The 26,914-nt window shown below is 48.4% G+C and overlaps 1 protein-coding gene across 3 annotated transcripts in view; it reads right to left on the bottom strand.

Annotated features, from left to right (window-relative positions):
* Btbd11 (BTB domain containing 11) overlaps positions 1-26,914 on the bottom strand; it is a 238,809-nt gene that overhangs the window by 118,142 nt on the left and 93,753 nt on the right. The gene's annotated exons all lie outside the window — the stretch shown is intronic.

Raw genomic sequence — 26,914 nt, 5'->3', positions numbered from 1 at the left:
TATTGCCCTGCAGGTATAATTCCCTCCTGGGCTGGGAGAATAGATGATTTATGGGAAAGACTGGGTGATTTGCTTTGGAAGGTCAAGTGTTCTGCTGTTTTTATTGCTTAGGTCTTTAATTTGAAAACACACACAAGCATACACACATACGCAAACAAACACAGACGCATGTCATGAGAGCGCACATCCATGCAAATACAGATACATGGGTATACACACCTGAATATCCAATACATATACACATACACACACACACCATGTATGTGAATACACATATATGCATTCACCCAGACACACATGCTCACACAGACACATTCCTGTATGTACACATATGCAGACACATATATATATATATATATGCACATACAGACTCACACATATATAAACAGAGAAACACATGCATACATGAAATGCACACACATGCACACTTACATACACAGTATACACGCACACGTGCACACATAGAATCTCGCTGTTCCAGAGTCACAAGAGCTCTCTCCTCTCACATGGACTGAAAGGCAGATGGAATACCTGTGCCTCCAACACTCACATCTGCTGTCAACCAGGAGACAGCAGGACCAAGGGCAGATGGGCCATACTGACGTACAGACGTGGGAGTGGTAGAGATTGGTTAGACCAGTGACTTTTGGTGTGTGTGTATGCATGTGTGCATGTGTGTGCATGTGTGTGTGCATGTGTGTGTGTGCATGTGTGTGCGTGTGTGTGTGTCTTCCCATACATGCTAGGCAAGCACTCTTTTTACTGAACTTCTAGCCCAGTTGTTTAATCACGTAGCTGATTGCTGGATCTGCACACCACACTCCTCCAAGAGGCCTATGTGGTGGGATAACCCCCACGTGTACATGCTTGTACATACAAACATGCGTGTGTGTGTATGTACATGGTGTATAGAATTCCTCAGGTCTTTGTAACTGGGGCTGTGACCCTCACAGTTGAAGGGGCTCCCTCCCTCTTTCAGGCTTTCTGTTCTATTTGGTTGTATCTTTGCGTGATTCAGCAGGAGAAATCTGGAATTAAGAATTGGAACACCTGCCTGAGGTTTAGGCTATGCTGCTTCTCACTCTAGGGCTTTGGCTAAATCCCACCCCACTGTCCCATTGGCTTAGAACTTCAAGGATCATTAGGCACCGGAAAACCCAATGACCTCTTAGTGTCTGGTTTCCACCAGCCATTACATCTGGCTCCCTGCTGCAGGCGGACCTCCCCAAAGCACATGTCCTTTGCTCAAAAGCACCCCTTGGCTTCAAGAAAAAGGGTTTGCTTTTGTCATGGAGCATAGTCCATAATCAGGTGCTGTTTTAGACTCCCACCTACTTATACCCAAGTGAATTTTGTGCCTAAAAATTTCCAAGCTTTCAACCTTCGTGTCTTTATTCTTGTTCCCTCTGTCTCACGTACCTTTCTCTGGCCTCACTTCTATCTTCCCCTTTCTAGGTATGCCACCAAGTTCACCTGCTTTGGTGACCCCTGCTGCACCTGGTGTCACCCAAAGCAATAGTTTCTGACCTAGGACCTCCCTTACATTAGCTGAGAACCAGGAACGTGAGATAGACTTCCCTGAATCACATCCCACGGCCACTGCTTTCTGAATTCCTCCCTGCATCTCAGCTGAAAATGTGGAGCTGATAAAGCTGACAAGCTCAGAGAATTTCCATTTTCATCCCACCCTGTGAGGAATCGAGCCAATGCCTGGGATCTCATGCATGGAGTGGATGCTGAGTGCTATCACAGGAAGTGTGCTCAGTACATTTCTCTACTACCATTGCCATCCTTATTGGGCCCTGGAGAGAGGTTAGGAAAATAGATATTCCCTCAGGGCTAAGGTGAAACGATAAAAGATCAATTAGAGCACACAGACCAACTTCTAATTCCACACTGGCCTCCAGAGGAGGGAATTAGAAACAATAACAGCACACACCTGCTTGGTGCTTAAAACGTACCAGACACATCCCCAGAATTTTACGTACACTGGCTCTAATTCCCAAAGCAGCCCTAAAACATGGAGGTCATTAGTGTTCTGTTCGCTTGGTGGACACTGAGACGCACACCTGAAATCACCCAGCAAAGCTAAGACTTGGTCTCTGAGGCCCGCAACCCCATTGTGATGAAGAGCCCTGTGTCCTTACAGGCAAGTGTGTGAAGGCTCCTGGCATGCAGATCCAAGAAGCCCTAGGGAGAAAACGGTAGCAGAGGCTGCAGAGGAGCTGCAAGGTGGCTCTGTGTGAGGTTATCCGCAACCTCATGTGTTTAGTTTGAGTTCTAGCCAGAGCCACCTGAGATTGGCTGCCAATTCGCAGGACAAGAGAACATCTGGAGGCCAGATGTGCCCACCATATTCTGAGGTGTGTCAATATACGGACCACTTTCAAAACCTCTCAGCTCTTAAAGCTTTGAATAATCCTTTCGGGGGAGAAGGGGGAAGGAGATAGGGAGAGAGCATCAGAAAGGCCAACTCCACGCACGTCTCAGAAGCAAACTTCATTTTTCCTGTGAGAGTAACACTCTACAGGGGCAGTCCACACAGAGGTCACCATGGTTCAGGACACATTAGGGCAGAGCTGGGGCTGGTGGGGCTCAGAGCCAATTCCGAGGGGTCATGAGCTAAGAAGGTGGGAATTGTTCTCAGTATAGCGAAGACACGGCTGTAGATTCCAGGTGGCTGTTCTCCGGTAGGCAAATTCAGAGAGGTTTATGCTGTCAAAGGAAAGCACATGCATGCTATAATATAAAGATGGGGGAGGGATGATATTAGATTATTGTTTGAGATCCGAAAAGGCAGAGAATATCACCAGTTATCCATGGTGATGATTTCTATATCTGGATTAAGACTTTTTAAATTCACTCATTTATCAAATTCTACTCAAATGATTTCTCAGCCAGCCATTCACTAACCCAGTACTGCTAGAAGCAACTCTGTGAATGCAAGACGAGGAGTGGGAGACCCAATGGTACGCGAGACCCCTGTGGCTCTGGCTTTTGAGGGCCGGCCCACCTGCTCTAACCCCTTGCCATCCAAATAGTCAAAGCTTTTGAAATCAGACAAGACCATGTCTCCTGAATATAAAGGATAACCGTGTCACGTCCCAGCTTCCAAGTAACTGTGCATACTGTCCACCCCACAGCAATAATGCCTGCACTAGCTTGATTGGAGTAATGTGTAGACATGTTGGGCTGGACATCTGGGCCCTAACATGTCACTCTCAGCGGTGCCTTGAAGAAATGCCAGTGCTCATCACAGGTATGAGAATTCTCATCTAACAATCCGTGGCCCTGGGAATGACTTTCTCTACTCACACAGGGTGCATTCTGTATTTGAACGTCTTGCCTGCTGCCTTAATTTTCAACTGTTGCTTCCCAAGTCGTGTGATCCCATGGATCTGCTGTTCATGCTTCTGGAAGAAGCATTACATACAGGAAAGAGAAACCCATGTCTGAAATAACTGTCTGTTTCTACTTTTCAAGGTTTGTTTTTATTTTTAATTTTGTTTAAATGCACACACACACACACACACACACACACACACACACACACAAGAGGGCATTGGAGAACCTGAGAATAACGTTACCTGAGGTTGTGAGCCACCACATAGGTGCTAGAAACTGAACTTGGGTCCTCACAAGAGCAGTATGTGACCTTAACAGTGACATCTGTTCACCTGTTTGCTGACCTGGTACCAGTGACATCCACTACAAACAACAGCAGGAGAGAGACCAAAGTTGCCCTTGACTTCCCTTTGGTCAGAGGTGAGACATGCAAATTCTGTCTTCTTCAAGGCGGGAGGCCCAGCACCAGAAATTTAAAAATAAATTTTATTATTTTATTTTATGCATATGGGTGTTTTGCCTGCAGGTGCATCTATGCATCACGTGTGCCTGCTGCCCAGGGAGGCCAGAAGAGGGTGTTAAGATCTCCTGGGACTAGAGTTGCAGGGGGTTGTGAGTCATCCTGTGGGAGCTGGGAATCAAATCCAGGTCCTTTGGAAGAGCAGCCAATGCTCTTAACTTTTGAGCCAGCCCAGGAGAGCCTGGATTATAAAGCAGGAAGATGGAGCATTTTCAAACGTAGGGAATGGACTCATCTAAATATCCCCAAGGAGCCAGCATGTAGCAGGGCCCTTCCTGTGAACACAGACAATGGAAATTTCCTGCAAACGGTGGCTGCCTTATTCACACTGAAAATACAGATTCCTTTCTTTTGTGTATGTGGCATATGTATGTTTATGAGCGTATGTGCATGCATGTATATAAATGAGTGTGCACACATGTTCATGTGTGGATAGAAGCCAGAAGCTGATATCAGATAACTGGATCAGTTGTCTGCCCTTTTATTTTTGTTGAGACAGCATCTCACACTTAACCTTGAGCCCACCCATTTAGTCAGAGTGGCTGGCTGCTGAGCCCCAGAGATCCTCTTGTCTCTGTCTTCAGGCACTGGGATTATAGGCGCATGCTGCCACATCCATTTATATATATATATATATATATATATATATATATATATATATATATATATTTCATGGATGCTGGAGATGAGAACTTAGGTTCTCTCACTCTTGCAGTAAATACCGAACTTACTGAGCCATGTTCACAGCCCCTCAACTGCTTTCCTTTAGCTGAATCTGACAAATATTTATCGTTACATCTACACAAATACCCTGTTAGCACAAGCAGGCACGTAACAAATAAGAGGCATACTGGTGACTTGTAGACACCAGTAAGCAGGTTGGCATACAGAGAAATGCATGAACACATGCTTCCTGCGTTCTCTCCTGCACAGTGTTCCCTGCTGTCAAGGTGGGGGCAGATCCAAGGCTCCCTTTATTACACTAATTCTAGGAAGTCTCTAGACTACAGCTCAGGCATCACCTCTACCTTTGTCGCAGTGACGTCTCTACCCTTTCTAACACAGTCACACAACTCTGGTGACTTCTGACTGGAGGGAACGCAGCAGGCATCCAAGTGGTACAGGATAAATACTCACACAGTGGAAAGAGTGAGCAAAAGAGTGGGAACAAGATTTCTCCTCACTAAAACAGAACCAGAGCTATTGTGAGATTTTGTTTTGTTTTGTCTTTGAGAAGCGCCTGTGAACCAATCAGCATGGTAGGTGTTCCTCACATATTCTCTCATAGAGGAAGATGAACAGCTCCCTTCTATAGCTGGGAGAACTGAGAGTCTATGAGATTGCAGGACGAGATCAGGTTTCACCCAGGCCAAGGAGGAGCTGTAACTGAGTCCAAAGCCAATGGTACCCAAGACTAGAGATGACAGATACAATGAGTGGAGGACCTTCAAGGGGCTCACCTTCTAATGTGGCTAGTCACTTTCTGTGATTTCAGGGGCATTAAAATCTGCAGATCAGAGCTTATTTGGACTGTGGAGGGTGGAGGCTCAGCTAGGCTGAAGCTGGAAATGTCTTGTGCTCCAGGAAGCTCCTTGGGGGCCAGGCAATGACTGATTCAGTTAAGTTGACCCTGGACACTGTTACTCTGCACAGCCTACAGCCAATCAGCCAGCCATGTCCTCTGCCTGTTTGCTCTCTCATCTGCAGGTCCTTGCTTGGTTCCTGTCCCCAGCTCATTGATGGAAGTGGGGGCATGACGCTGCAAAACAAGCCAGTTTGCTCCAATGGCTGGGGGATGTTTGCATCTTAATCCATCCTGCAAAAGTGTGATCCATCACTTAATCCCTAGCCAAGGAGGAAGAGGAGAACCAGAGCCTCTGATGCTAACACAGCTGGCTTCCTCGAGAGAAGATAAGACCATCTCTCCCTGGCAGTCTAATCTCTTTTGCATTTGGCACCCTTCATCTGGTGTTACATGCTTTGCTGTCAAAAATTTCCCACAGTGGCTAGGGGCACCCAGGAGAGGGCCAGGGAACAAATGAGGACTGAGGAAGGGGCCATGGCCTTTGTGTCAGGAGCCTTGAGTGCAGGTCCTGGCTCCATTCATAGACTACTTTATGTCATGGTTTCCTCATTTTAAAAGAGAACACAACAGAACCATCTGCACAGGCTTGCACTGGAGAGGAAATCAAAGAGCCATGTTAAGGCCCTCTGGGGGTTCAGTTCACATAAGTCCTAAGGACACGCTGGTTCCTTTGCTCCCAAAGGATCAGTCAGCTCTGCAAGCAGTCATCCGTGATCTGCGTGGGGAAACTAGAGTAGAAAAGATGGGACGTGGGGCTACCAGGCCAGAGGTTGGTGCGGCAGATGCTGGGCAGTGGAAATGGTTGACATTCACTCTTGGGTTCTGGTTCTGGCTGCTCTGAGCACCCATTGGTCAGCTGTGCTGTGTTCCACATCTTGTGCCCACCACATCCTTTGGTGACTACGACACCTTGATGATCCAGGTCCTGTGATCCCTTGCCTTTATAAGTGAGAAAACTAAGACAGCTCAAGATTGGGTCACACTTTTACCCTAAACCATTGCTCTTCTTGATCATGGACCTACGGAGCGGCTATCCTCTGAAGATCACCAGAGGGAAGTCAAAGCTAGCTTAGCCTGGCTGGAAGGTCCCTGCTGAGTGGAGTTAAAGGGTGCATGGCAAACCAGCAAGCTGAATGCCGGGCAATCTAGGGGCTTGTGGAGCAGCAGACTTGGGGGAAAGGTAGAGAGTAGTAGGAGTCATTGTGGATGAACCTCTTCCTCAGGGGGCACAGAACGGACCGAGTTCATATATTGACTCTGCACAGCAGTCACATACAGACCTGGATTCATCAAAGTCACTCCAGGGCTCTGGATTATTCTCTTCTCCTCACAGCCTGGAGAGTAAGATTTAACTGGGAAGGTGCAGTGGTGGTGGCTGAAACCCACTTTGGCAATGCACCAGTCACCCTAGGAGGCTGGGGACAGCATTGTGCTGGAGGCTGGTGGCCTCCAGATCCTCCATGGCTGATATAATGTGTTTCCTGTCCTTCCAGGGTCAAGGACTCCCAACCTCTAGACTTTCAGGATTTTCCCTGATGCAGCACCTCATCTCCTTTCCAACATCTGTGTCCAGCCTGCCTTTTTTAGGGCTGAGCTGCTGCAGAAGAGGGCATGCTCTGGCCTCTTAATCTCTGCCCAAGCATCCCTGCTTCCCCTGCCTCCACTCTGGGCAGGGGCCTGCAGTATGGAGAAGCACTCCCTGACATGGACTGCTACCTGTTATAAATCTTCCCCACCATTGCACCTCTGCCTCCTCGTTATAAATCTTCCCTACTGTCGCACCCCAGGGTCCGGACACAGAGGTCATGCCCTCATTAGGGAAATGGCGACTCTTAGTGGCAGTGGACAGCAGGGAGCCCTGCAGAGGGTTTAGCTTAGAATCAGTGGTTGGCTGACTGTGGGCGGAGCGTCTCCTCTCTAGCCCACGCTTGATGTCAAGTACAGAGGACTCAGCCATTCATCCCCCCAGGTGTGTACTCAGCAGGACAGTGTTCACTGTACTCAACAGGACAGTGTCAAGACGATTTCTAGAATAACCACAGCAACACTGAACATAACCCCAATGGCCGCTCACAGGAGAATAGATAAACCAAAGTGTAGTTTATTCACCAGGGCCTAAATCCAGCCAAGATGAAGTTGATTCGACACCAAACAAAGGGAATCAGACCGTAAAGACAAGTCCAGGCTGCAGGAACCTCTGTGTCTATGAGTGGGGAGTGGGGGGGGTGGAATGGGGGAAATGGGGGTGGGGGTGGGACCTGTCTGTTTTTCTGAAGCCAGGGCAGAGTGGCGCTGTGGTGGTTACCTAGGGATTAACTACACCCTGATTCCTGACCCCAGGGCTGCTTGTTAAGTGTTTTGGCTGACATGAAGGTACTACTTCTGATGGTCACACTTTCTGTGCGTAACCAATCACACCAATTAAAAAGAAGCCTCCCCCCAGATAGGTTCTTGAGTCAAAAAAGTTACAAAGGATGACCACAGCTATAGTCTTGGACCCTTGGACCCAGGGGGCTTCAGTTACTAGTTTGCCTTGACCTCCTCTGCTCCCTGGGCTTCCCAGACCCTTAGTTCTATCCCTCTCTCTAAAGGAGGCATCAGAGTGGGGGTGGGGTGGGTGGGACTGAATTTGTTGATGATGCCAAGAGATGTAAAAGCCAAGATTATACCCCAGGTATACCTGACTTCCTCAAATGACCCACTCATATTCCCGGAGACAGTTGAACCTCACATGCTAAACCATGCATGCTCCATCTATCCTGTTTTGTCAAGAAGAAAGTACCATACACTGACAGCTATCAAAAGATCAACGTTCAGAGTCTGCTGGACATGTGTCACGTGGATATGACCGTCAGGTCAGAGAACCGGCAGTGGAACTACCACCAGCCAAGAATCCTCTGTCCAATGGCTTTCTCTTCCTTCATCTAGGCTCTGTAGAGGGAACCCCAAGTCCCCCCTGGGTCTGTCTTTGCTTCATTTCTGATGCTCTGATAAAGCACCCAGACCAAAAGCAACCTGGGGGAGAAACAGTTCTTCAGTTTACAGTTTCCAGGCTGCAGTCCCTCGTATCGGAGAAGCCACAGTGGCAGGGACATAAAACAGCTCATCACCTCCGTAGAGTCTATGAGCAGAGAGAACCGAGTGTACACGTGCTTGTACTAAGTCCAGTTTCCTGCTCCTACACAGTTCAGGAGACGCTGCCCAGGGAATGGTGCTACCTTCAGTGGGCTGACTCTTCCCACATGGATTAATTTAAGACACCTCCCCCACACCCCAGACACACCCGCAGGCCAACCCAGTGCAAGCAAGCCTTTGTGGTTCTAGGCTGTGTCAATCTGGCAGTTAAAGCGAACCATCACAGTTCCCGACCCTGAGATTCCAAGAAGTGAAAGCAGACTCCTTTTCTGAAAGACAGTGGGGTTTGAACCTAGTCTCTTTATCCCTGACGCTACGCTTTCCAGCTTGCGTGACTGTGACGGTTATTTCTCTGTGCCTTAGTTTCCTCTGCTGTAAAGTGGGGTAATGGTGACTTTAATAGAACTTAGGGGAAAGTCCAAAGAGCGAGTTAAAAATAATAATTACATGTAGCATAAATTCATACAGTAACTCTGGGCGTAGGGCCTATGCAGTGGCTGTTATCGAACCCTGCTGAAAATGCTGTGTACTTATTGCCCATCCACCATGCCACCCAGTAATTTATTATTGATTACCTGCCTCCTTCATGCCTGGCATGCTCAGTGGGGCACAGCTGTTCCCTCTGACAGCAACAACTGTTCTAAGGTGCCAGGGATACCTCTGAGAATAAGACATCCACATCTCACTGTCCATCACCCTCCCCAGTCAGACCAAGATCTCACGTCCCCCAGCTGGTTGGTGAGGCTTCAGGGTCCCAGCTTCCCAGATGGCTTTAATGCTTTCTTTCTCGTGCCTCTGCTCTGGGTGGGTTTTCCCTTCGTCTCTGGCCAACATCCCAGGGAACGGAGACAACCTCACCCATCTGAGGCTCCGTCAGCCTCAGCCTGGCACTAGGAGAGGTGCCACCAGGCCAAGGGCAGTTAGTCTTGTCTTTAGTTAGCAGTCACAGTGGGTGATGAGGCCCAGGGGTGACCTCACAGATGGCAGCCTGCTCTGTGCTGGATGATAAATTGAGAACATCCAGGTCTGTGAAGGGCGGTGTCCATGCTGGCTCCTGAAGCTGCCCTTCCCACACCTGCAGCCCAGTTACCACAGCGTCCAGTCCAGGCCTTCCAAGGACAGGGGACACTGGCCAGAATGGGGGTGGTACTCCTGGGGTGGCTTACCCAGCCACTCAGATGCTATGGGAGGAAGGAGCTTAGCATTTATTAAGCCCCGCCCAAAGCACCTGAATGAAATGAAAAGTGAAATGATTGCCCTGGCAATGCTGAAGCATGCATGGACAGCCCATATATGGCAAATAGTGGTTTTGTTGAACTTGTCCATATTGGGTTTCATGGTCTCAGTTGATGAGGACAACTGACCAGGTCTCTTACTCAAGAGGGCACCAGATCTCATTACAGATGGTTGTGAGCTACCATGTGGTTGCTGGGAATTGAACTCAGGACCTTTGGAAGAGCAGGCAGTGCTCTTAACCATTGAGCAGTCTCTAGTAATGGTGATAGCTAGCATATGAAGTTGCTGCCTTTGTAGGAGGGGCTACATAAGACCTGCTCATCAACTTTCTACACTAGGTGGGAGGAGTCAAAGGTTATGTGGGGGATGAGGTGTTACATTGCCCTGTGGTGTAGCCTCTCATAGTCTGTTTTATCAAGGATATAAGCCCCTGCCTAATGTATGCAGGCAACTGTAACTAAAAGCAAGGGTTTGGGAGCAGAGAGAGACAGAGAGGGAATTGTGAAGGAAAACAATCTGGTGGAAGGGGGAAAGAGGATAAGATAGGATGGGGGACTTTGATTAAAGAATATCACATATGTGTATGAGATTATAGAAGAGTAAATAAGTGCTCCTGGGTCATGAGAGTGGGAGAGCGGGTTCTGTGCATCCCCTGTTGCAGCACTCAGGAGTGCAGGCCCTGTGCATCCCCTGTTGTCGCACTCAGGCCCTGCGCCTCTTCTGTGGCAGCACTCAGGAGTGCAGGCCCTGCGCATCCCTTGTTGCAGCACTCAGGAGTGCAGGCCCTGCGCATCCCCTGTTGCCGCACTCGGGAGTGCAGGCCATGCACCTCGCCAGGGCAGTATAGTAGAACACCTATATAAAAAGTGCTGAGCATGGTCATGCATACACCTGCAATCCCACCCAGTGCTGCATGGCCTTGGAGACAGAGGATTGCCCACTGTAGCTCAGCTGCAGGGTCAGTGAGAGACTGTTTCAAGGGGATAATATGGAGAGTGATAGAACAGGACACCCAATGCCCTCCTCCGGCCTCCAAACATACCCATACATGCATGCTCTCTGCCTGTCTCTGTCTGTCTTTGTCCCTCTGTCTCTCTTTCTCATGCATGTGTACTAATCTCTCTCTCTCTCTCTCTCTCTCTCTCTCTCTCTCTCTCTCTCTCTCTCACACACACACACACACACACACACATACACACACGCTAAATTGAATAGCATCTTCATATGGATCTTAGGTATCAATCTATTGTACTCTCATGATCAATATAATCGACCTGACACAGATGGCTTCGTAAACTTACAGGAAACCCATGAAGTGCGTGCTGGCACTGTGCCCATTTTAGGGCTCAGTAAGTCAACTCCCAGAAAGACATCTTGTCAAAAACCAACCAGAGGGCAAAAACAGAATCCAAACCAAGCTCCCTGGTGTGGCATTCAGTTGCAAAGCCAGAATGGTGAGCCTGCTGAACACAGTCATCTCAACACCATTCTGCATGTGGAAGTCTGCAGCCTATGGGAGAGTCATTTGGTTCCTGTGATCTTTTCATATCCTGGGCCTGTGGTAGAGGATCTGGAGCTGCCTGGGCATGGGCCAGGGGAAGTCAGGGTGCCATACCACCTGCTGCCCCCCAGGCTTCCCTTCTCAGCAATGGGATGGTTGTCCTTGTTTTCCTGCAGGGTTTTGGGATCTATCTCACCACTAGTTCTGAATCAGAGGCTGTAGGAAGAAGGACGGTATTAAAGAGATTCTAACATCATTATTTTACAGACGATGATGCTGAGGTGGGGACGCCATGCCACCTGGGTGGATACCAGGCCCCAAGATCAGTCAGCCCTGCTCATGTCTGCTGTCCTGTATTTTAACCATCCCATCCAGAGATGGGCATGCACAGGCAGGGCTCCAAGCCTTTATTCCCTGAAGGGTGACAGGCTAAGCGACTGTGAGGTCTAACTGCTGTGAACCATGGGCTTAAGACAGCCCAGAAAATGGCTTAATGTTAAATACTCTAGAGTGAGATAGAATGAGCGCCCATCTTTGTCATCTTCTCCACGTCCCCATTGCTTTTACACAATGCACACCATCCTGGGAAGGGAGAGTATTCACGTAGTTAGGGGCTTACCCCTTTTCCCATCAGCATGTAAGCCTCACAATGGGAGCCTTCCCTACCCTGCTCCTCCTTCTCTGCCTTGCCTACAACAGCACCCAGCACACAGTAGGTCCTCTGTAAAGACTCATGGAATAACCTTATGGATCAAGAAACAAGAGCACCTGCCTTCCACAAGAAGGAAAAGCCCCAACTCGCAATTCCCACAATTCCCAGCAGTTGCTCTTTGTGGCTGGTTCTCTCCTGCTCCCTCTCCTCCACTTGGTTGTTTGATGTGGTATTGTTTGTTTTCAAGGTCATCCTCAAAGGCTCTCATCATCAGCCTGCAAATCTCCCTCCCCCACCCCACAATGTGTATGGCTCACAGAGGTTTCTAGCTGTTTCATTTCTCCTAGTCAGAAGCCAGATGGAGCTCCTTTAAACTCTACCTAAGAGGTCACTGGCCAACTTCCCTCTCTCACTAGCACAAAGGCGAGGTGTGTCCCCCTTCTGCCAGGCCCAGAGTAATGGAAAATAAACACCCAGATGACTGGCCCCACTCCACCTGCACTCCAGCCAAAAGCATGCTGGGTCTTCGGATCCATCCGACACCCTATTCGATGCTTGAACACAGTGCCAGCTGGTTTCTTTGCCCAGGCTTCTGAGGTTTCTCTACCTCAGTTTTGCTGACCTCAGCAAATGCTGGCAGGCCTGTGTGCTCAGCTCAAGCCCAGGGATGGTTCTGGTGTCTCCAGTTCAGGGAAAGTAGAGAGGAGCTAGCAATGACCAAGGGTATGTCAAGTGAAGGCAATGACAGAGGTTTGGCTTTGTCATTGGCCTACAAATGGGAAGGGAGCAAGTCACAGCTGGAAGGAGCTGTGGACACATCTGGAGCCAGCCAAGTCTCTGCTTTTTGTTTACCAGTGGGCGGCCGAGCAACTTCCAGAAGGGAAACCTTTGAGGGAAAACACCCTTCACACACAGAGGAGACAGCAACCTTGAGGAACAGCTCCTTCTCGTCCATTCCCCTCTGACACAAAATAAATGAACCTGGCTTAAAGGCACAGATTCCTCTGTAGCCCAGAGAGTGTGAAGATAAAGCTGGGTCTTAGCATCTGTGTCTGTGCGCACACACACATGTGCAAAGCACATGCGGGTGTGTGAGTGTGCACCATAGAACCAAAGGATCCCAAAGACTCCAGGAGTTCCTTAGGCAGGTCTTGACCTGGCCTTTACTTGGACTCAATCTGTAAAATTTAACTCACTGAACAATTATCGAGTGTCCCCGTTCATATGCTGAGGACAACAGAGTGGTGACAGACAGTCCTGGGCTTCCGGAAACTACCAGAAGCTTCCAGAAGCTATAACCCAACAGGCTAAACCAGGCCTGCTGCATGCATAGGGTGCTTACTAGGAACACTGGACTGGAATATGGGCATGACAGCAGCTCTCAGAATGCCACATGCAGTGTGCACGGGACAGTAAAACGAAGGTCTGATTTTAATGTCACCTCAGCCTAGCAAAGAGCTTTTCACTCTAAGGAACCAATGTTTTTACCAGCCTCAGCAGCCCTGTAAGGAGACAGCAGCAATATGGTATTCACAGAGCCCTCAGGTTCAGAGGCGCTCCAGAATGAAGGAGCTAGGAGATCCCGAGATGACACAGCGAAGGTGCTGTGTGCTATATAACATGTGTGTTTGTGTGCACAGGCGAGCAGGCATGCATATGTGCATGCATGCATGCTGTGGATATGTGCACATGTATGTGTGCGTGTGTGTACAAGTGTATGTAGGTGTGAATGTGTGTATGTGAGTGCGGAGGCCAGAGGTTGTTCCTTAGCTGCTATGCATCTTGTATTTTATGAGACACATGTCCTCCCTGTCCTGGATCTTGGCAAGTAGGGCAGCTGGTTGGCCACTGTGGGATTCCCAGCATTGAGATGGCATGGTCTGGCTGACTTTTATATTGCACTACTCTTGCAAAAGATCCATTTATGGAAGCACTGGAGAGCGTCACCAACACTTCAAGCAACAGCCTCAGCAGGATCAGGGACTGTGGAGAGAGAGAGAGACTTGTGTTTGGGGATTAGGGCTAGCTGCTGAATAAATTTGTGCTGACTGTATGGTAAAAAAGAATCCTCCGATTTCCAGAGCCTTCTGGGGTTTGAGTTAAGAGCAGGGGGACTTGCTCTGCAGAGCAGAGTGAGTTGTGGGCACAGGAAGTGAGTTGGCAGCAGCAGACAGGCTGGCTCTGGAACCAGTGCTCAGCATCCAGCCCTGCAAAGGCTCGTGTGTGTGTGTGTGTGTGTGTGTGTGTGTGTGTGTGTGTGCATGCATGCTCTGGAGGCCTCACAGACACAAGGCTAGCAGTTGCTCCCAGCATGCCCTCCCAGACTTCTTCCTTTTCACGGACCAGTGTTTCCACCCTAGGACCCAGTCACACAATTTGAAGCAAACCAGGCCTTTGGCTCCTCTTTGCTTCGTAGATATGGTTCCAGAAACCTTGAATCTCTTCAAGATTGCTCATTGATGGGGCAACTCCTATTATCCTTGAAAGGCCCTTTCTCTTGGTGAGGCGTATGAGGATCCCAATATCCCTCTTGGCTTGTTGTTCAATGCGTTAGGAACACCTTCCCGTGAGCCGATGCGTATTAGGACAAAGGGATGCTCACAGTGTAGGCACACAACTGTTCCCAGCAAAAGGCAGAGCTGCAGGAATGTGACACGCCCACCCTTGTGAGCTCTTGTCTCACAATGACTTTGAGTGGCTTTGGAATCCCCAGCTCTGACTGACTGGCTGTGTGACTCTGGCCACAGGACTTGACTGCTGTGTGTTTCGGTATCTCATGCGTAAAATGGGAATGATCAGAATGGCTCTCTTAGGAAGATTGTGAGATGACGTAGAACATGTGAGGTGCTGAGCAGGGTAGACAGAGCAGGGTAGTCAGTGCATAGCATCCGTTACTTTACCCTTCAACATTATCATCATGGCCACCAACACCAGGGATGCAGGGATGCAGGAATGCAGGACTTGCTGTGTGTACATGAGAACCCACACGATAAAGCGGGGGTAGTGGGACACTTTGTCGTTCCAGCCCTGAAAGGGTGGAGAAAAGTGCATTCCTGGGGCTTGTTGGCCAGTTAGCCTAGCCTTCTTGGTGAGCTCCAGAGTTCCAGGCTACTGAGAGATCCTTTTGTAAAAGATAAAGCTGGCAGCTCCTGAGGAACAGTAGTTGAGCTGTCCTCCAGCCTCTGCACTCATACACACAAGCCAATACACAAATACACCTGTACATGCACACGCTCACACACACACACACACACACACACACACACACACACACACACACACGCATGTGTGGCCTTAAACTTTCTGCAGGCAAGAAAGTGCAAAAGCAAGCAAGTTCCTCGGATCCGTGAATCTCTCCCTATCTTCTCTGCTGAAGATATTTCTAAGTGAGAGTTCCTTTGTGTCCCCCAGAAGGGACACCCCAAGCAGGACAGGCAGATGTTCCTTCCCACTCAAATCACTTCTTCCTGGAAACCTCCTTCTTTGTGCAGCCAGAAGTTGCTACCGGAGAAGCCCCGTCCTACTTCCTTAGATACTTTTAGAGACATTTGGCTTTTTTCCAAAGAGGTTATGCTGGGGGTGGACACTTGATCATACCCAGGATCCCTAGCCCCAGTCCTGGCTTCTTTGATGTCTCTAAGGGTGGGTGTGGATGACTGGTTCACCTTCCCGACTCTAGGCATATCCACCCCCCCACACCCCAACTTCCCTGTCTCCGCCCCAAACTGTCTTCTTTTTCAGTGCAGATCTGGGACAGATGTTTCAGGCAGGGGTATCAGCAGCTACAGGAGTCAGGGGTTTAGATGACAAGGATAGGGGACATCTGTTACTGTAATATATTCTAAAAATTTGGGTGGTTTGTCAGTCTGATGGCCAGAAGTTAAGGTCACAGTGCCTTCATGGTTGGCATCCTTATGGGGGCTTCAAGAGAGGGTCTGTGCATGGCTGATTTTGGGGGGCAATGATTTCAAGAATTCACTTAGTACCTCTCCCAGTAAGTCCCTAATGTAGAGCAGAAAAAGACGGTGAATAACACAGAAGCAACTCTGTAGCGTCTGCAAGCTGCATTTCCATCCAGTAGCTCAGCAGGATGACTCTGACCTCAGAGGGGGAGTGGGTGTCCTCTTCCTGCAGTGAGAGACATCTCGGGGAGAGGTTACAGCTTCGCATACATAGCTGTTGAAGAGACAGCTGGGCCTAGAACCCAGGCCTTCCACACATCTTTTCTACAGTACCTTAAGTGCCTCTGGAGTTGTGTGTGGCAAGGCTGTCGCCTGTGAGGTTCTACAGGGAGATTATGGAAATGAAGCGGTGGTCCTAGCAAGAGCCGTTGGGTCACTGACTGTATCTTGGAAAGGATTAATAGACAAGAAATGAGGATGTCTCATGTTTGCACTCCCGTCGTGAGAGGGGTGGATTTTCTCTGACACTTATTCTTGCCTTGCCACAGGCCCAAAATCAACAGGGTCAATCAACCACGGATCAAAATCTCCAAACCCATGAGCCAAAATAAACTTTGTTTCTCTGTAAGATGACCACTCAGATACTGCTCACTGTCTCCCCGGTCCACCAGGCCAGGGGGGAGGGAGACAGGTGGGGTACAGCCTTAATGACAAGGATGAGAGAAAGAGGAAGAGAGTGGAGAGAAATATTGGTCTTGTGTGAACTTAAATGTGCTATCCATTTAATTCTCCGCAAGGGACTGTTCTAATTTTCAGAACAAGAAATTTCAGAAACGTTAAGCAATCTGTCCAAGGTCCATGAAGCTACTAAGGACGGAAGATATTTGAACTACCCACCCCCCCTTCCACATGCACACCTATATTTTTCCTGCTGCCAAAGCCTTGGTCCTCACTTGAGAGCACTGACTACCCTTCCTGCAGGAAATGTTGGAGTCACGGACCCTGGAGTCCACTCAGCCAACGGGCATGCAGGCAAGTTGGCAAGCAGTGTGCAGCTGGGGCCAGACCTACGGGGCCCTGCTGGCACTGCTGATCTTGACAGAGCTGAAGGGCTCATGTTATCACCATGCCCAGAAGGGTTCTCTCTATCTCTGTTGGGAGCCAGGATGGCTAAGCCCATGGAATCCTTCCTGTTCTAACAAGTTTGGATGTGGCTAATCTGTAGCTAGAGACCCCCATCCATGAGTTGATTAAAAGCTATAGATCAGCCTGCCTGCGACTTCCAGTGCCATTATGAATAAGAGCCATCAGGAAAGCTTCCCATGTAACCAATGTCCTCGAAATTGCCATGGCGACAGTTAATAAAACTTTGGAGTATAAAAGCCAGCCCGCTCTGCTGCCAGGCAATAAAATTTGGGATTGCCTTTGAAGCAGTCTGTATTGAAATGAACCCAGAGTGCCATATCTCAACATTCCATGCCCTCAGATTAAAAATAACCATGGCTCTCATCAAAGAGGATCTTGTCAAGTATTATCAGGAGACAGGACTGACAGGGTGGCCACACATGGTCCCAGAGACAGGCTGCCCAGATTCAAATCCAGGTCCTATCTCCTCCTAGCTGTTTGACTTGAAGGAAGTTACACAACCTTTCTGGGATTTGGTTTCTTCATCTATAAAATGGGGCTAGAGTTTAGTAAGTGCTTCAGTGGGTGGTTACCAGGACCAGATGTGTCAATATAGAAGAGGCTAAGAGAGGGATTGGGACACACACGTGCATAGTCATTAAGTTAATGAAGATTATCTATGCACATAGCCTTCCATCCCGTATCTCTCTCATCTGGACTATTTGGTAGTAGCCTTCCATGCTGATCCTCTGAGCTGAGCCTTGTGGTTTCTTTGGCCAAGAGAATGCATTATGTGTGTTGAGCTCCAAACAAACTGGTCAACTCCACTCCATTCTCAGAGCCCTAGAGGCATCACTGGTCAGTTTCAGGAAGGGGACAGTGATGGATTCTGACTGTCCCTCTGAGGATAGTACTGTCTGCAGGCAGCTGATGTCAAATTTACAGAAGCACCCAGCGCAGAAAGTACAGCTGATTCTGACCTGTGACTGACCTAGAAGATGTGCACTGAAGGCCAGCTAGGACCAGGAGAGTCACTAGCTAACCATATGTGCTTATTCCTTATATCCATTTGAGTCTAGGGGTGGCTTTTCACAAGGCAATGCTTCACTAACCCAAGACGGACTGAATACTGAAAACCATCGTATGTATGGAGGAGACAGCAGAGAATGTGATGGTACCCATAACTTGGGGGACTTGTGTAGTGGCATTTCATTTGTATTTTTAGTAAATAAAGCTTGACTGAGGATCAGAGATTCAAAACAGCCACGCTGACCAGCCTTACAGACCAGGCAGCAATGACACACACCTTTAATCCCAGTAGCCACACTAATTTGCCATAGAAACCAGGCGGTAGCGGTGTACGCCCTTAATCCCAGAACTAGAGAGGATTATAAAATGAGAGAGACAGCTCTCAGGCTCAGTCTCATTCTGAGGTTCCTGGACGCAGGGTCGCCATTTCAGACTGAGGTAGAGGTAAGAGCCAGTGGCTGGCTGTTTTGCTTTTCTGACCTTCAGGTTGAACCCCAGTTTCTGTCTCTGAGTTTTCATTAATCGTGCTACAGGCTTGCAAACCTATAGGGAAACAACACCAAGCATAATCTCATAAGGCTGGGGAGATAGCTCATCAGTCAAGTGTTGGCCTTACAAGTCCGAGGACCTGAGTTTGATCCCTACACACTTTAGTAAAAAAAAGTGCACATGGTGACATCAGTTGCAATCCCAGTGCTGGGAAGGAAGAGACAAGTAGGTCCCTGGGATTCCCTGGTGGGCCAGCCTAACCTAGTGGGCCAGTGCCAGGTCACTGAGAGACTGTTTAAAAAAGTGATTGGCTCCTGAAGAATGAAGACAAGGTCATCCTCTGGCTGCATCCATAATAACCGCCCCCCTCCACACGTACACATATGCTCTGTCCCAGGTACTGGCCTCATAGCTATCAAGTGTCCTTAGACAGGGACTGACCTGACCTTGCTAAGCCTCAATTTATTTATCAGTGGAGTGGGGATGGAGAAGGCTACGTCACGTGCCCAGTGACCACACAGACCAAGCACCCAGAATTCAGCATCCAACACACACCATGTCCCGAGTGACTAGCAGCTGTTGGCAATTGTTATTTTTATAATCCAAACTGACCTGATTAATAGTGGTACAGATAGGAGCAGAAAGGCAGGGGGAGTAAAAATGTGATCCCTCCTGGGGTCCTGGGGTCCACTGGCTTTGGGGGTTGGAGTCCAGAGAGCAAGGAGGAGTCCTTCGACATGAGGAACTGCCCCGAAAGGAAAAGACCAGGGATGAATTACAGCTGGAGCCCCTTCATGTGATCTGCCAGGTGGCTTCCACCTGTCCCTGCTGGGCACAGAACATCTGGAATCCTTCTTCCTGCTATGGAAAATTCCACACCAGCCTTTGTCTCAGAAACCCTGGATGGACCTCCATTTGCCTGAGAGGTCAAAATCCTACATAGAAGCAACGCCAGCGTGGTGGGCTCTAAATGGAAAGTCCGCAAGCACCCTGTGTTGACCTTAGTGGTCTGCTGAAGTCACTCTGCATCTCACAATAATCGTAATAAGGGTCTCTCTGCACCTCCATTTTGTCTTGGGCCTTGTAAATTAGGTAAACAGGTACTTGTTTTGGAGGTCTAGGTAGCTGTGAATCTGTAGGTATCTTTAGGTCAGATCAACATAAACAGGAACCTATGTTGATTTCCTCGTTAGACAAGACGTGGGCACACATTCATTCAGCAAGCGCTTACAGAGTGTCTACTGTGACCCAGGCAGAGGACTTGGTGCTAACGTGAGGTCTTTGTCCTTCCGAAGTCACCTCATCCCAGCTGAGTTCATGATTTCTCCCTGAACTTAGAATTTAGGTGCTCTAAGTGGCCACATCTCCTAGCGCTCTCTGCCTTGGACTCAGTTTGGGGTATGGCTGGACATTCCAATTATTTCTGTTCCTGTCTCTTCTAATTTTTCAACAGCAAAAGCATCAACAAAAACTTCTTTATTTCACTGGGTGGTGGTGGCGCATGCCTTTAATCCCAGCACTGGGAAGGCAGAGGCAGGCAGATCTCTGTGAGTTTGAGGCCAGCCTGGTCTACAAGAGCTAGTTCCAGGACAGGCTCCAAAGCTCACAAAGAAACTCTGTCTTGAAAAACAACAGCAACAAACAAACCAAAACAACAACAAACACCTTCCTTATTTCTTTCTCGGGTAAAAAGACACCAGTGAACATGGGGCAGAAGGAGACGCTAAACTCAAGCTCCATGCTCCAATCTCTAGACTGATGGTCTGCACTCCAATCTCAGCCTCAAATTCTGTGCTCCAATCTCTGCTGTCTTGATATGCACCCTGGCATAAATTATTTAATCTCTCTGGGCCTTGATTTCTTCATCCAAAAATTGTGGCTTACACCTGCAACTCCAAATGATTGCTGGGAAATTTCAATGATTGGATACAGTGGAAAACACTTAAAATAAGGGTTTTGTATGTTTATTTACTTTCTAATTCTTTGAAAGATGGCCATCCACTCAGGATCTCAAAGCTCCTCCTAGCTATCCAGAACTGTTGGTTTCAGACACTGAAGAGAACAGAGGGTATGACTCCAGACTTTCCTGTATAATGGAGAACATTAAGCTGATTTTGGAAGCCATCTCTCTACCTCCCTAAACCCTGCCTGGCTCTCACACAGGTGGTTACCTGGGATCTCAGTGCTCCCAACCTGCACCCCGAACTGGGGGTATGGAGAGCAAAAGACACCCTGAAAACAGCCAGGACATTTCTGGACCAGCTCTTCTGTATCTGAAATTCAAACAGCTGCTGCTCCCTGTGCTGCTTCAGCAATAATCAGGTAGACGGCTTAGGACAGAACTCCAGGTCAACTCATGTAATGGCTTTGTCCACAAGAATTATGGAGCTATCCGGGGGCCTCTCCTGCTGGGAGGGTGATCAGAGCCTCCAGGTCAGTCTCTTCATTAAGACTTCCAGCAAGTTACGATAAAACTTGGACGCTGTGGACCGAGCCAAAGAACTCGAGCTTGGAACTCTAACCCTGCTCCAGGTGGGCCTGGGGATGCCTTTTAACCTCCTCCCAAACGTTTATGCAGGGGTTTCGTGAGCCGGAAATGAAGCTGTGCTGAGTGGGGCTGAAGAATTTCCCCTAAGTATGTTCAATGAACTCTGGAGCAAACCCAGTGGCTCTCAGTTTTACAGGGTCTACAGGCGCTGACTGACGATATTGGAAAACCATCTCCCACGCAGGGCTCTGCCCCTTAAGATAAGCAGTAAAGCCTACCCAACTCTGGTTTATTTCCAGCTGGAAAACCCAAGCTCCCACACTGACTGTAGAAGTTGCTGTGAGCATGGACAAGTCCAGGTATCACTCCACGGGCGCTCAACGAATGGCGGCCCAAAGTCTGCAGCAGACCTTGTTCTTTCCTGGGGACCGTCATCTGGAACCTGAACTCTAACACTGACACCTGCGACCGTGACCCCAGGAACAAAGATGGATGGGTTTCCAAGACATTACAAGAGATAGGAACGGGGCCAGGATACGGCTCAGTTGGCAAAGTGTGGGCAGCGGAAGATAAGGACATGAATTCAGATTCTCGGGATCCATGCAAAGGCCTGGCAAGCATAACCTCAGTACTAGACGTGGGGGAGAGGCAGAGACCATCATGATCATCGATGAGCTCCAGCTTCAGCAAGAGACCCGGCCTCAAAAAACAGTTTGAAGAACGGTTAGAAAAGACATCTGATGCCAACCTCTGACTTCCACATGCAGGTGCACAGACGTGCACCTGCACACACACCTACATGTGCAGATACCCACATGAAAACAGACATCAGAGAGAAAGGAGGGAGATGGAGAGAGAGAGACAGGGTGGGAGACAGAACTCCATATCTAATCCAAGACAAGACCAGCAAAGCACTCTGCTTCAGCCTCATCTTCATCATCTAGGTTGTAAAGCATTTGGGGCCAGGATTCCATATTTTCCTTCCCCTCTGGACATCTGCAGTCCCAGCCCAGGGCCTTGGGGCAGGGGATTCCCTGAGTGATGATTCTTGTCTATCAGGGGTTGGAATAACTACTGTTGGTGATTATCGCTTGTCTTTACCAATGGAGACTTGACTGTGCTGTGAGAGGGTTACTACTGGCGGAAAGGGAAGACACAGACGTAGACATGGCCAGTGAGACCGGTTCCCAGGTCTGCTGCCTGCCTTGGTGGTTCTAAGTGGAGCTTTCCGGAGAAGCTCTGCTGCACATCCTATGTGTGTCTTCCTCTCTCTGGAACATTCCGTGGCTCCCTCTTACCCTTCTTCCCTATCTCTCATTTCCACACTCAGCACCTCAGTACATGTCACAGGAAGTCAGGCCTCCACCTGCCCCATTAGTGACACATGCCTGCTCTTCATTTCCACAGGGGGAGGAAAGCCTCCCTTTCTCCCAGAAAGGAAGAGAGCAAACTTTTGAGGTTTTCTCATTCACAAACTGAGCATTCTGTGGTCTACAAATCGGTACAAGTTTTGTCCTCAACTCACAGATGTGAGGATAGGAGCTGACTTCCTTCCCATTCATTGTGTGGCCTCTACATCAAGCTCACAGCCTCCCTCGACTCGATCTTTCTAGTGTATAAATGGAAAATGGTGATGGCTCCCTTGGAAGGTCTGCAGTCATTTGTTTCTTCATCTACTCACAAGTTCACATTTTTCCACCGTTTATTTTGTGAGACTCACTAGATGAGCTATGGAGTTCCAACGGGTGCTAGCTGTGGGGTTAATGGGTCAGGGTTCACAGTGGATCTGGCTAGTGTCTGGAATACAGTGGGGAGTCAGCGGGATACTGGCTTCAGTGAGGTTGGAAATACAGCTCAGTTGAGGAGAGTAGTTGCCTATCATATGCAAGCCTTGGGTTCAGTCCTCAGGACTGTGGAAACTGAGTATCAGCACACGCCTGCAATCCCAGCACTTCAGAGGTGGAGGCAGGGGGATCCGAAGTTTGATGCCATCTTCATTACATTGTGAGATCAAGGCCAGCTTGCATTATATGAGACTATGTCTCTCTCTCTTTCTTTCTTTTTTTCTTTCTCTTTCTTTCTTTCTTTCTTTCTTTCTACACACACACACACACACACACACACACACCGTTTTTTGTTCCTTCTTGTGTAACATGAATTTTGATTATAGTAACAGATAAAGTATAGCAAGAAGCCGGGCAGTGGTGGCGCATGCCTTTAATCCCAGCACTCGGGAGGCAGAGACAGGCGGATCTCTGTGAGTTCGAGGCCAGCCTGGTCTACAAGAGCTAGTTCCAGGACAGGAACCAAAAACCTACGGAGAAACCCTGTCTCGAAAATCAAAAAAAAAAAAAAAAAAAGTATAGCAAGAGTTGTGTAACTTGTTGAGTGCATGCATGCATGCATGCATGCATGCATAAATGAATGAAATGGCTTGTTCTTCCAGTTGCATATTTCCCAGTTGACTTTTCTGATTTTCTTTTAGTTCCCTGACTGTTTATTTCTCCCTGGTGGCAGACAGTTTGGGGTTATCCCAGCCCTTTGGCTCTGTCTGTGGTCAGGAAATTGCTCCCTCATTCCTCACTATCATTTGCCTAAGTTTCCCTCTTACCCTTAAGAAACAATCTAAAAACACAGATTTGTTCCCTACAGGCTGTTCTGACCAGAAGCACCCCACTCCCCACACCTGTTTCACGGGACTGTGGCTCCTGTCATGCTGTATTCTGGTGTCTTCCTGAGTTCCTGTGTTGAACTCCTAGTTCCCAAAATGGTATAAGGAGGTGGGGCTCTGGAGAGTGCAGAAGTGGTGAGGGCAGACCTCTCGTGGATAAGATGGAGGCTTATAAAAGAGACTCCCGCGAGATCTCATTCATTACTCCCGGGGAAGCGCAGTGAGAAAGATAGTCCATGAGACACAAAGGGGGCCCTTCCTAGACAGCAAATCTGCCATAATCTTGGGCTTCTCAGCCCCAGGACTGTGGTGAATAAATGCCTGCTGCTTCTAAACTGTCCAGTTCGTGGCACCTTGTGACAGAAGCCCAGTCAGACAAAGGCAGGTGCCCTGGAAACTACACACAGCAAGTCTAAAAGATAAGGTTCTGGGTGGCCAGTGGCAGTCTCCCCACCCCTCACCCTCCCTTCCTGGTTGTGCTTTCTTTGAGAGTCCTCCTGGGCCACTGTAGAGTGTAATTACCTCATGAGACTTAGAGTCCCTTATCACCTACCCAGGAGCCATGACTATGGGAAGACAGAAAGAACACAGAATGCACCTCCCTTCCTGAAATGCTGGAGCCTGCTGAGGAAAAGGCTTGGACTGTTAAGATGTAACATAGTAATGTAACATAGTAACACCCCACATGCATCCACCAGACCCACTGCTAACACTTCCACAAAGAAACGAGAGTGCTGCTGGGCTTCCAATAGAAAAAGAGGGAAATCAAATCCATGATCTTCTCTACTTTTCAAACCCAAGTTAAAATAGAAAATGGTTAGAGCTAAGACGGTTCCATTCTAGCTGGATTGTTTTGAAGATTTCTTTCTTCATGGAAGAAAAATTCCAAAAGGGAGCACCCCCTCCCTCCCTCATCTTTCTGAGTACTAGCTCTGTCCCCTCCATGGTGCCTCAGAAATGCAGAGAACAGCACCTCACTGGGGAACAAGAAGTAAAGATACTCTTCAGAATTTAGACCTGGGGTTTCCTCAAAGACTGCTAACATTAAAACTGCATTTTAAGCAAAGGCTCCTGAGATCTGGCAGGAAGAGAGGCTGGGTCCTTGTCTCCTTCAGGCTGGTGGAGGATGTGCTAACGAGCTGAGCTTTGACTGACAGGAGCCTCATTTTCCTCATCTGTAAAATGGGAGGAGCAAGATGCACTTGTTAATGACATCTCATTTAATGGAAACCATGGTTAGTACTTCGTGGGCTCAGGCCTCCACACTTGTAGTGGTCACTCTTGTTGCTGTCTCTCCTTTTCCTTCTGTTCCTCGCTTCCCTTCTTTCTTCCTTCTGTTTGAGAATTACCGTGACACAGCATTTCATTTTCTGGTGCCCTTGAGGACAGCTGGGATATGGCTCCCAGTGTAGGAGGGCAACACATATTCAGAGAAGTCAAGAAGGCTTCTCTGAGGAAGTAACAGGAGGGGAAAGGCAGCCGGCCCTTAAAGGGGCTCAGAGTGCAGAACCTCCCTGGAGAAATAGAATGGGCATGTGTCCTGAGTTAAGTCAATGTGCTGGAGGAGGGAAGTCAGTGTGTATGCCTTAGGATGACTTAGGAAATAGGTGGGACCTGTAGGGGAAGGAGAGGTTAGATCCAGCTGTGCAAGCTGGCTGGTGGGCCTCCCTTGCATCCAAATGAGTGTCCATCAAAACCAAGTGCACCTCATTTTGATGCACCAATTGTGCTGGGTGCTACCCCTTCACTGCTGAGCTGCAAGGAGTGAAGAGGGCTTCTCAGACAAGGGCTGGGCAAGACTTTTAAGAGCCAATAAGGACCAGCTGAGTTTTCAGGCCATCAGATAAACCCTATGAAGGCAGTTAGATTTTATTATAGACGCCACAGGAAGCCACTAATGGGCAAACAGCAGGGTATTAATGCCAGTAGATTAACATTTTAAAAAGCCCATTCCTACCAAATTTTAAGAATACACACAAGACCCAACAACAATAATAAAGGAGAGAGGAGGAGATGGGGGTGGGGAGTGATGGATATGTGTGTGGTCCTGATGTAGAGGATTTAACAGATGTATATCCACAAACCCTTCACCATAAAGCACATGAGGCGGGCATAAGCCAATCAGACCTCAGTAGAACAATTTAGAAATGAAATAAAAATTTCATTAGGGTTGCTGTGTGAATATGAACGAAGGACCTAGGGGGAGTGAGGCAGGGAAGAGAGAACTCAGTGATGTGTCTGGAGATCCCCCCCATGTAAGGCCAGAGCAGAGGTGCTTGGGAAGGGGAGATGTAGGGCTAGTTCTGAGCAGTTCAGTATGCTTCCGTGGTATTCAAGCCCTGCTCCTTGCTCCCCAGACAGCTACCAGAGAGCCAGGTGGCCTTGAGAGTCTGTCTGCTACTCCTCCCCAGAAGCAGGAGACATGGAAACCAGTGCTAATTGGTCTGAGAGTTTCCTTGCACATCCCCAACATTCTCAGAGCTAAGTTCAGAGCAGACCCTGTCAAACGAAGCCCGCCAAGCTTATTGTTAAACAGAGCATGTCTGGGGAAGGTTAAATTGAGGAAGAAAAACACCAGACTTCTCAAGTGCGGTTACCTGCGAGCTACGGCACCATTAAAGAGGCGCAATTATTCGCACGGTACACGCGGTGTCTGTCTTTATGCTCAGACAACAAACAATTTTTTCTTCCAGACAAAAATGCTAGCCACACTTCCAAAGCTGTTAACAACTGCAATAATAAAATAAAAACCAGTGATGCCTTTTGTTTGCAGAATACAACATCATTTGCTAATTGCCTATTATTGACACTAGTGGGAAGCGTTTTCTTTAGCACTAGCTAAACAGACAGGCAATACCCTTTTTTTCTTTTACTGGTCCTTTGCAATGGCTTAGCACCCAAAGGCGCCTTCACCTGGAGCAGCTGCTTTCTGTCAGGAACATCTGGAGCCCTGGTTATTTATTTACTCTTGCAATGCTGAGACTGAACCTGGGATCTTACACATAGTAAGCAATTGAGTACATCCACAACACCCCCATTTACATTTGTGTGTGTGTGTATTGGTGTGGGGGAGTATGTGTGTGCACGGCTGAATACTCTAGTGCACATGGCATGCCTGGCTTTTTACATGAATTCTGGGGATCCAAACGCAGTTCATCATATCTGTGCAGAAAGCTCTCTTTCCTGCTGTGTCATATTTTTACTTTAAGACCAAGATCTCACTAAATTGCTCAGGC

Source organism: Microtus oregoni, unplaced genomic scaffold (genome assembly GCF_018167655.1).
Source record: "Microtus oregoni isolate MIOR12 unplaced genomic scaffold, Mior012 000001F_ref0000356, whole genome shotgun sequence".
In the NCBI taxonomy this organism is placed as follows: Eukaryota; Metazoa; Chordata; class Mammalia; order Rodentia; family Cricetidae; genus Microtus; species Microtus oregoni.
The sequence above is the reverse complement of the archived record's forward strand: the minus strand, read 5'-3'. Positions and strand labels throughout refer to the sequence as shown.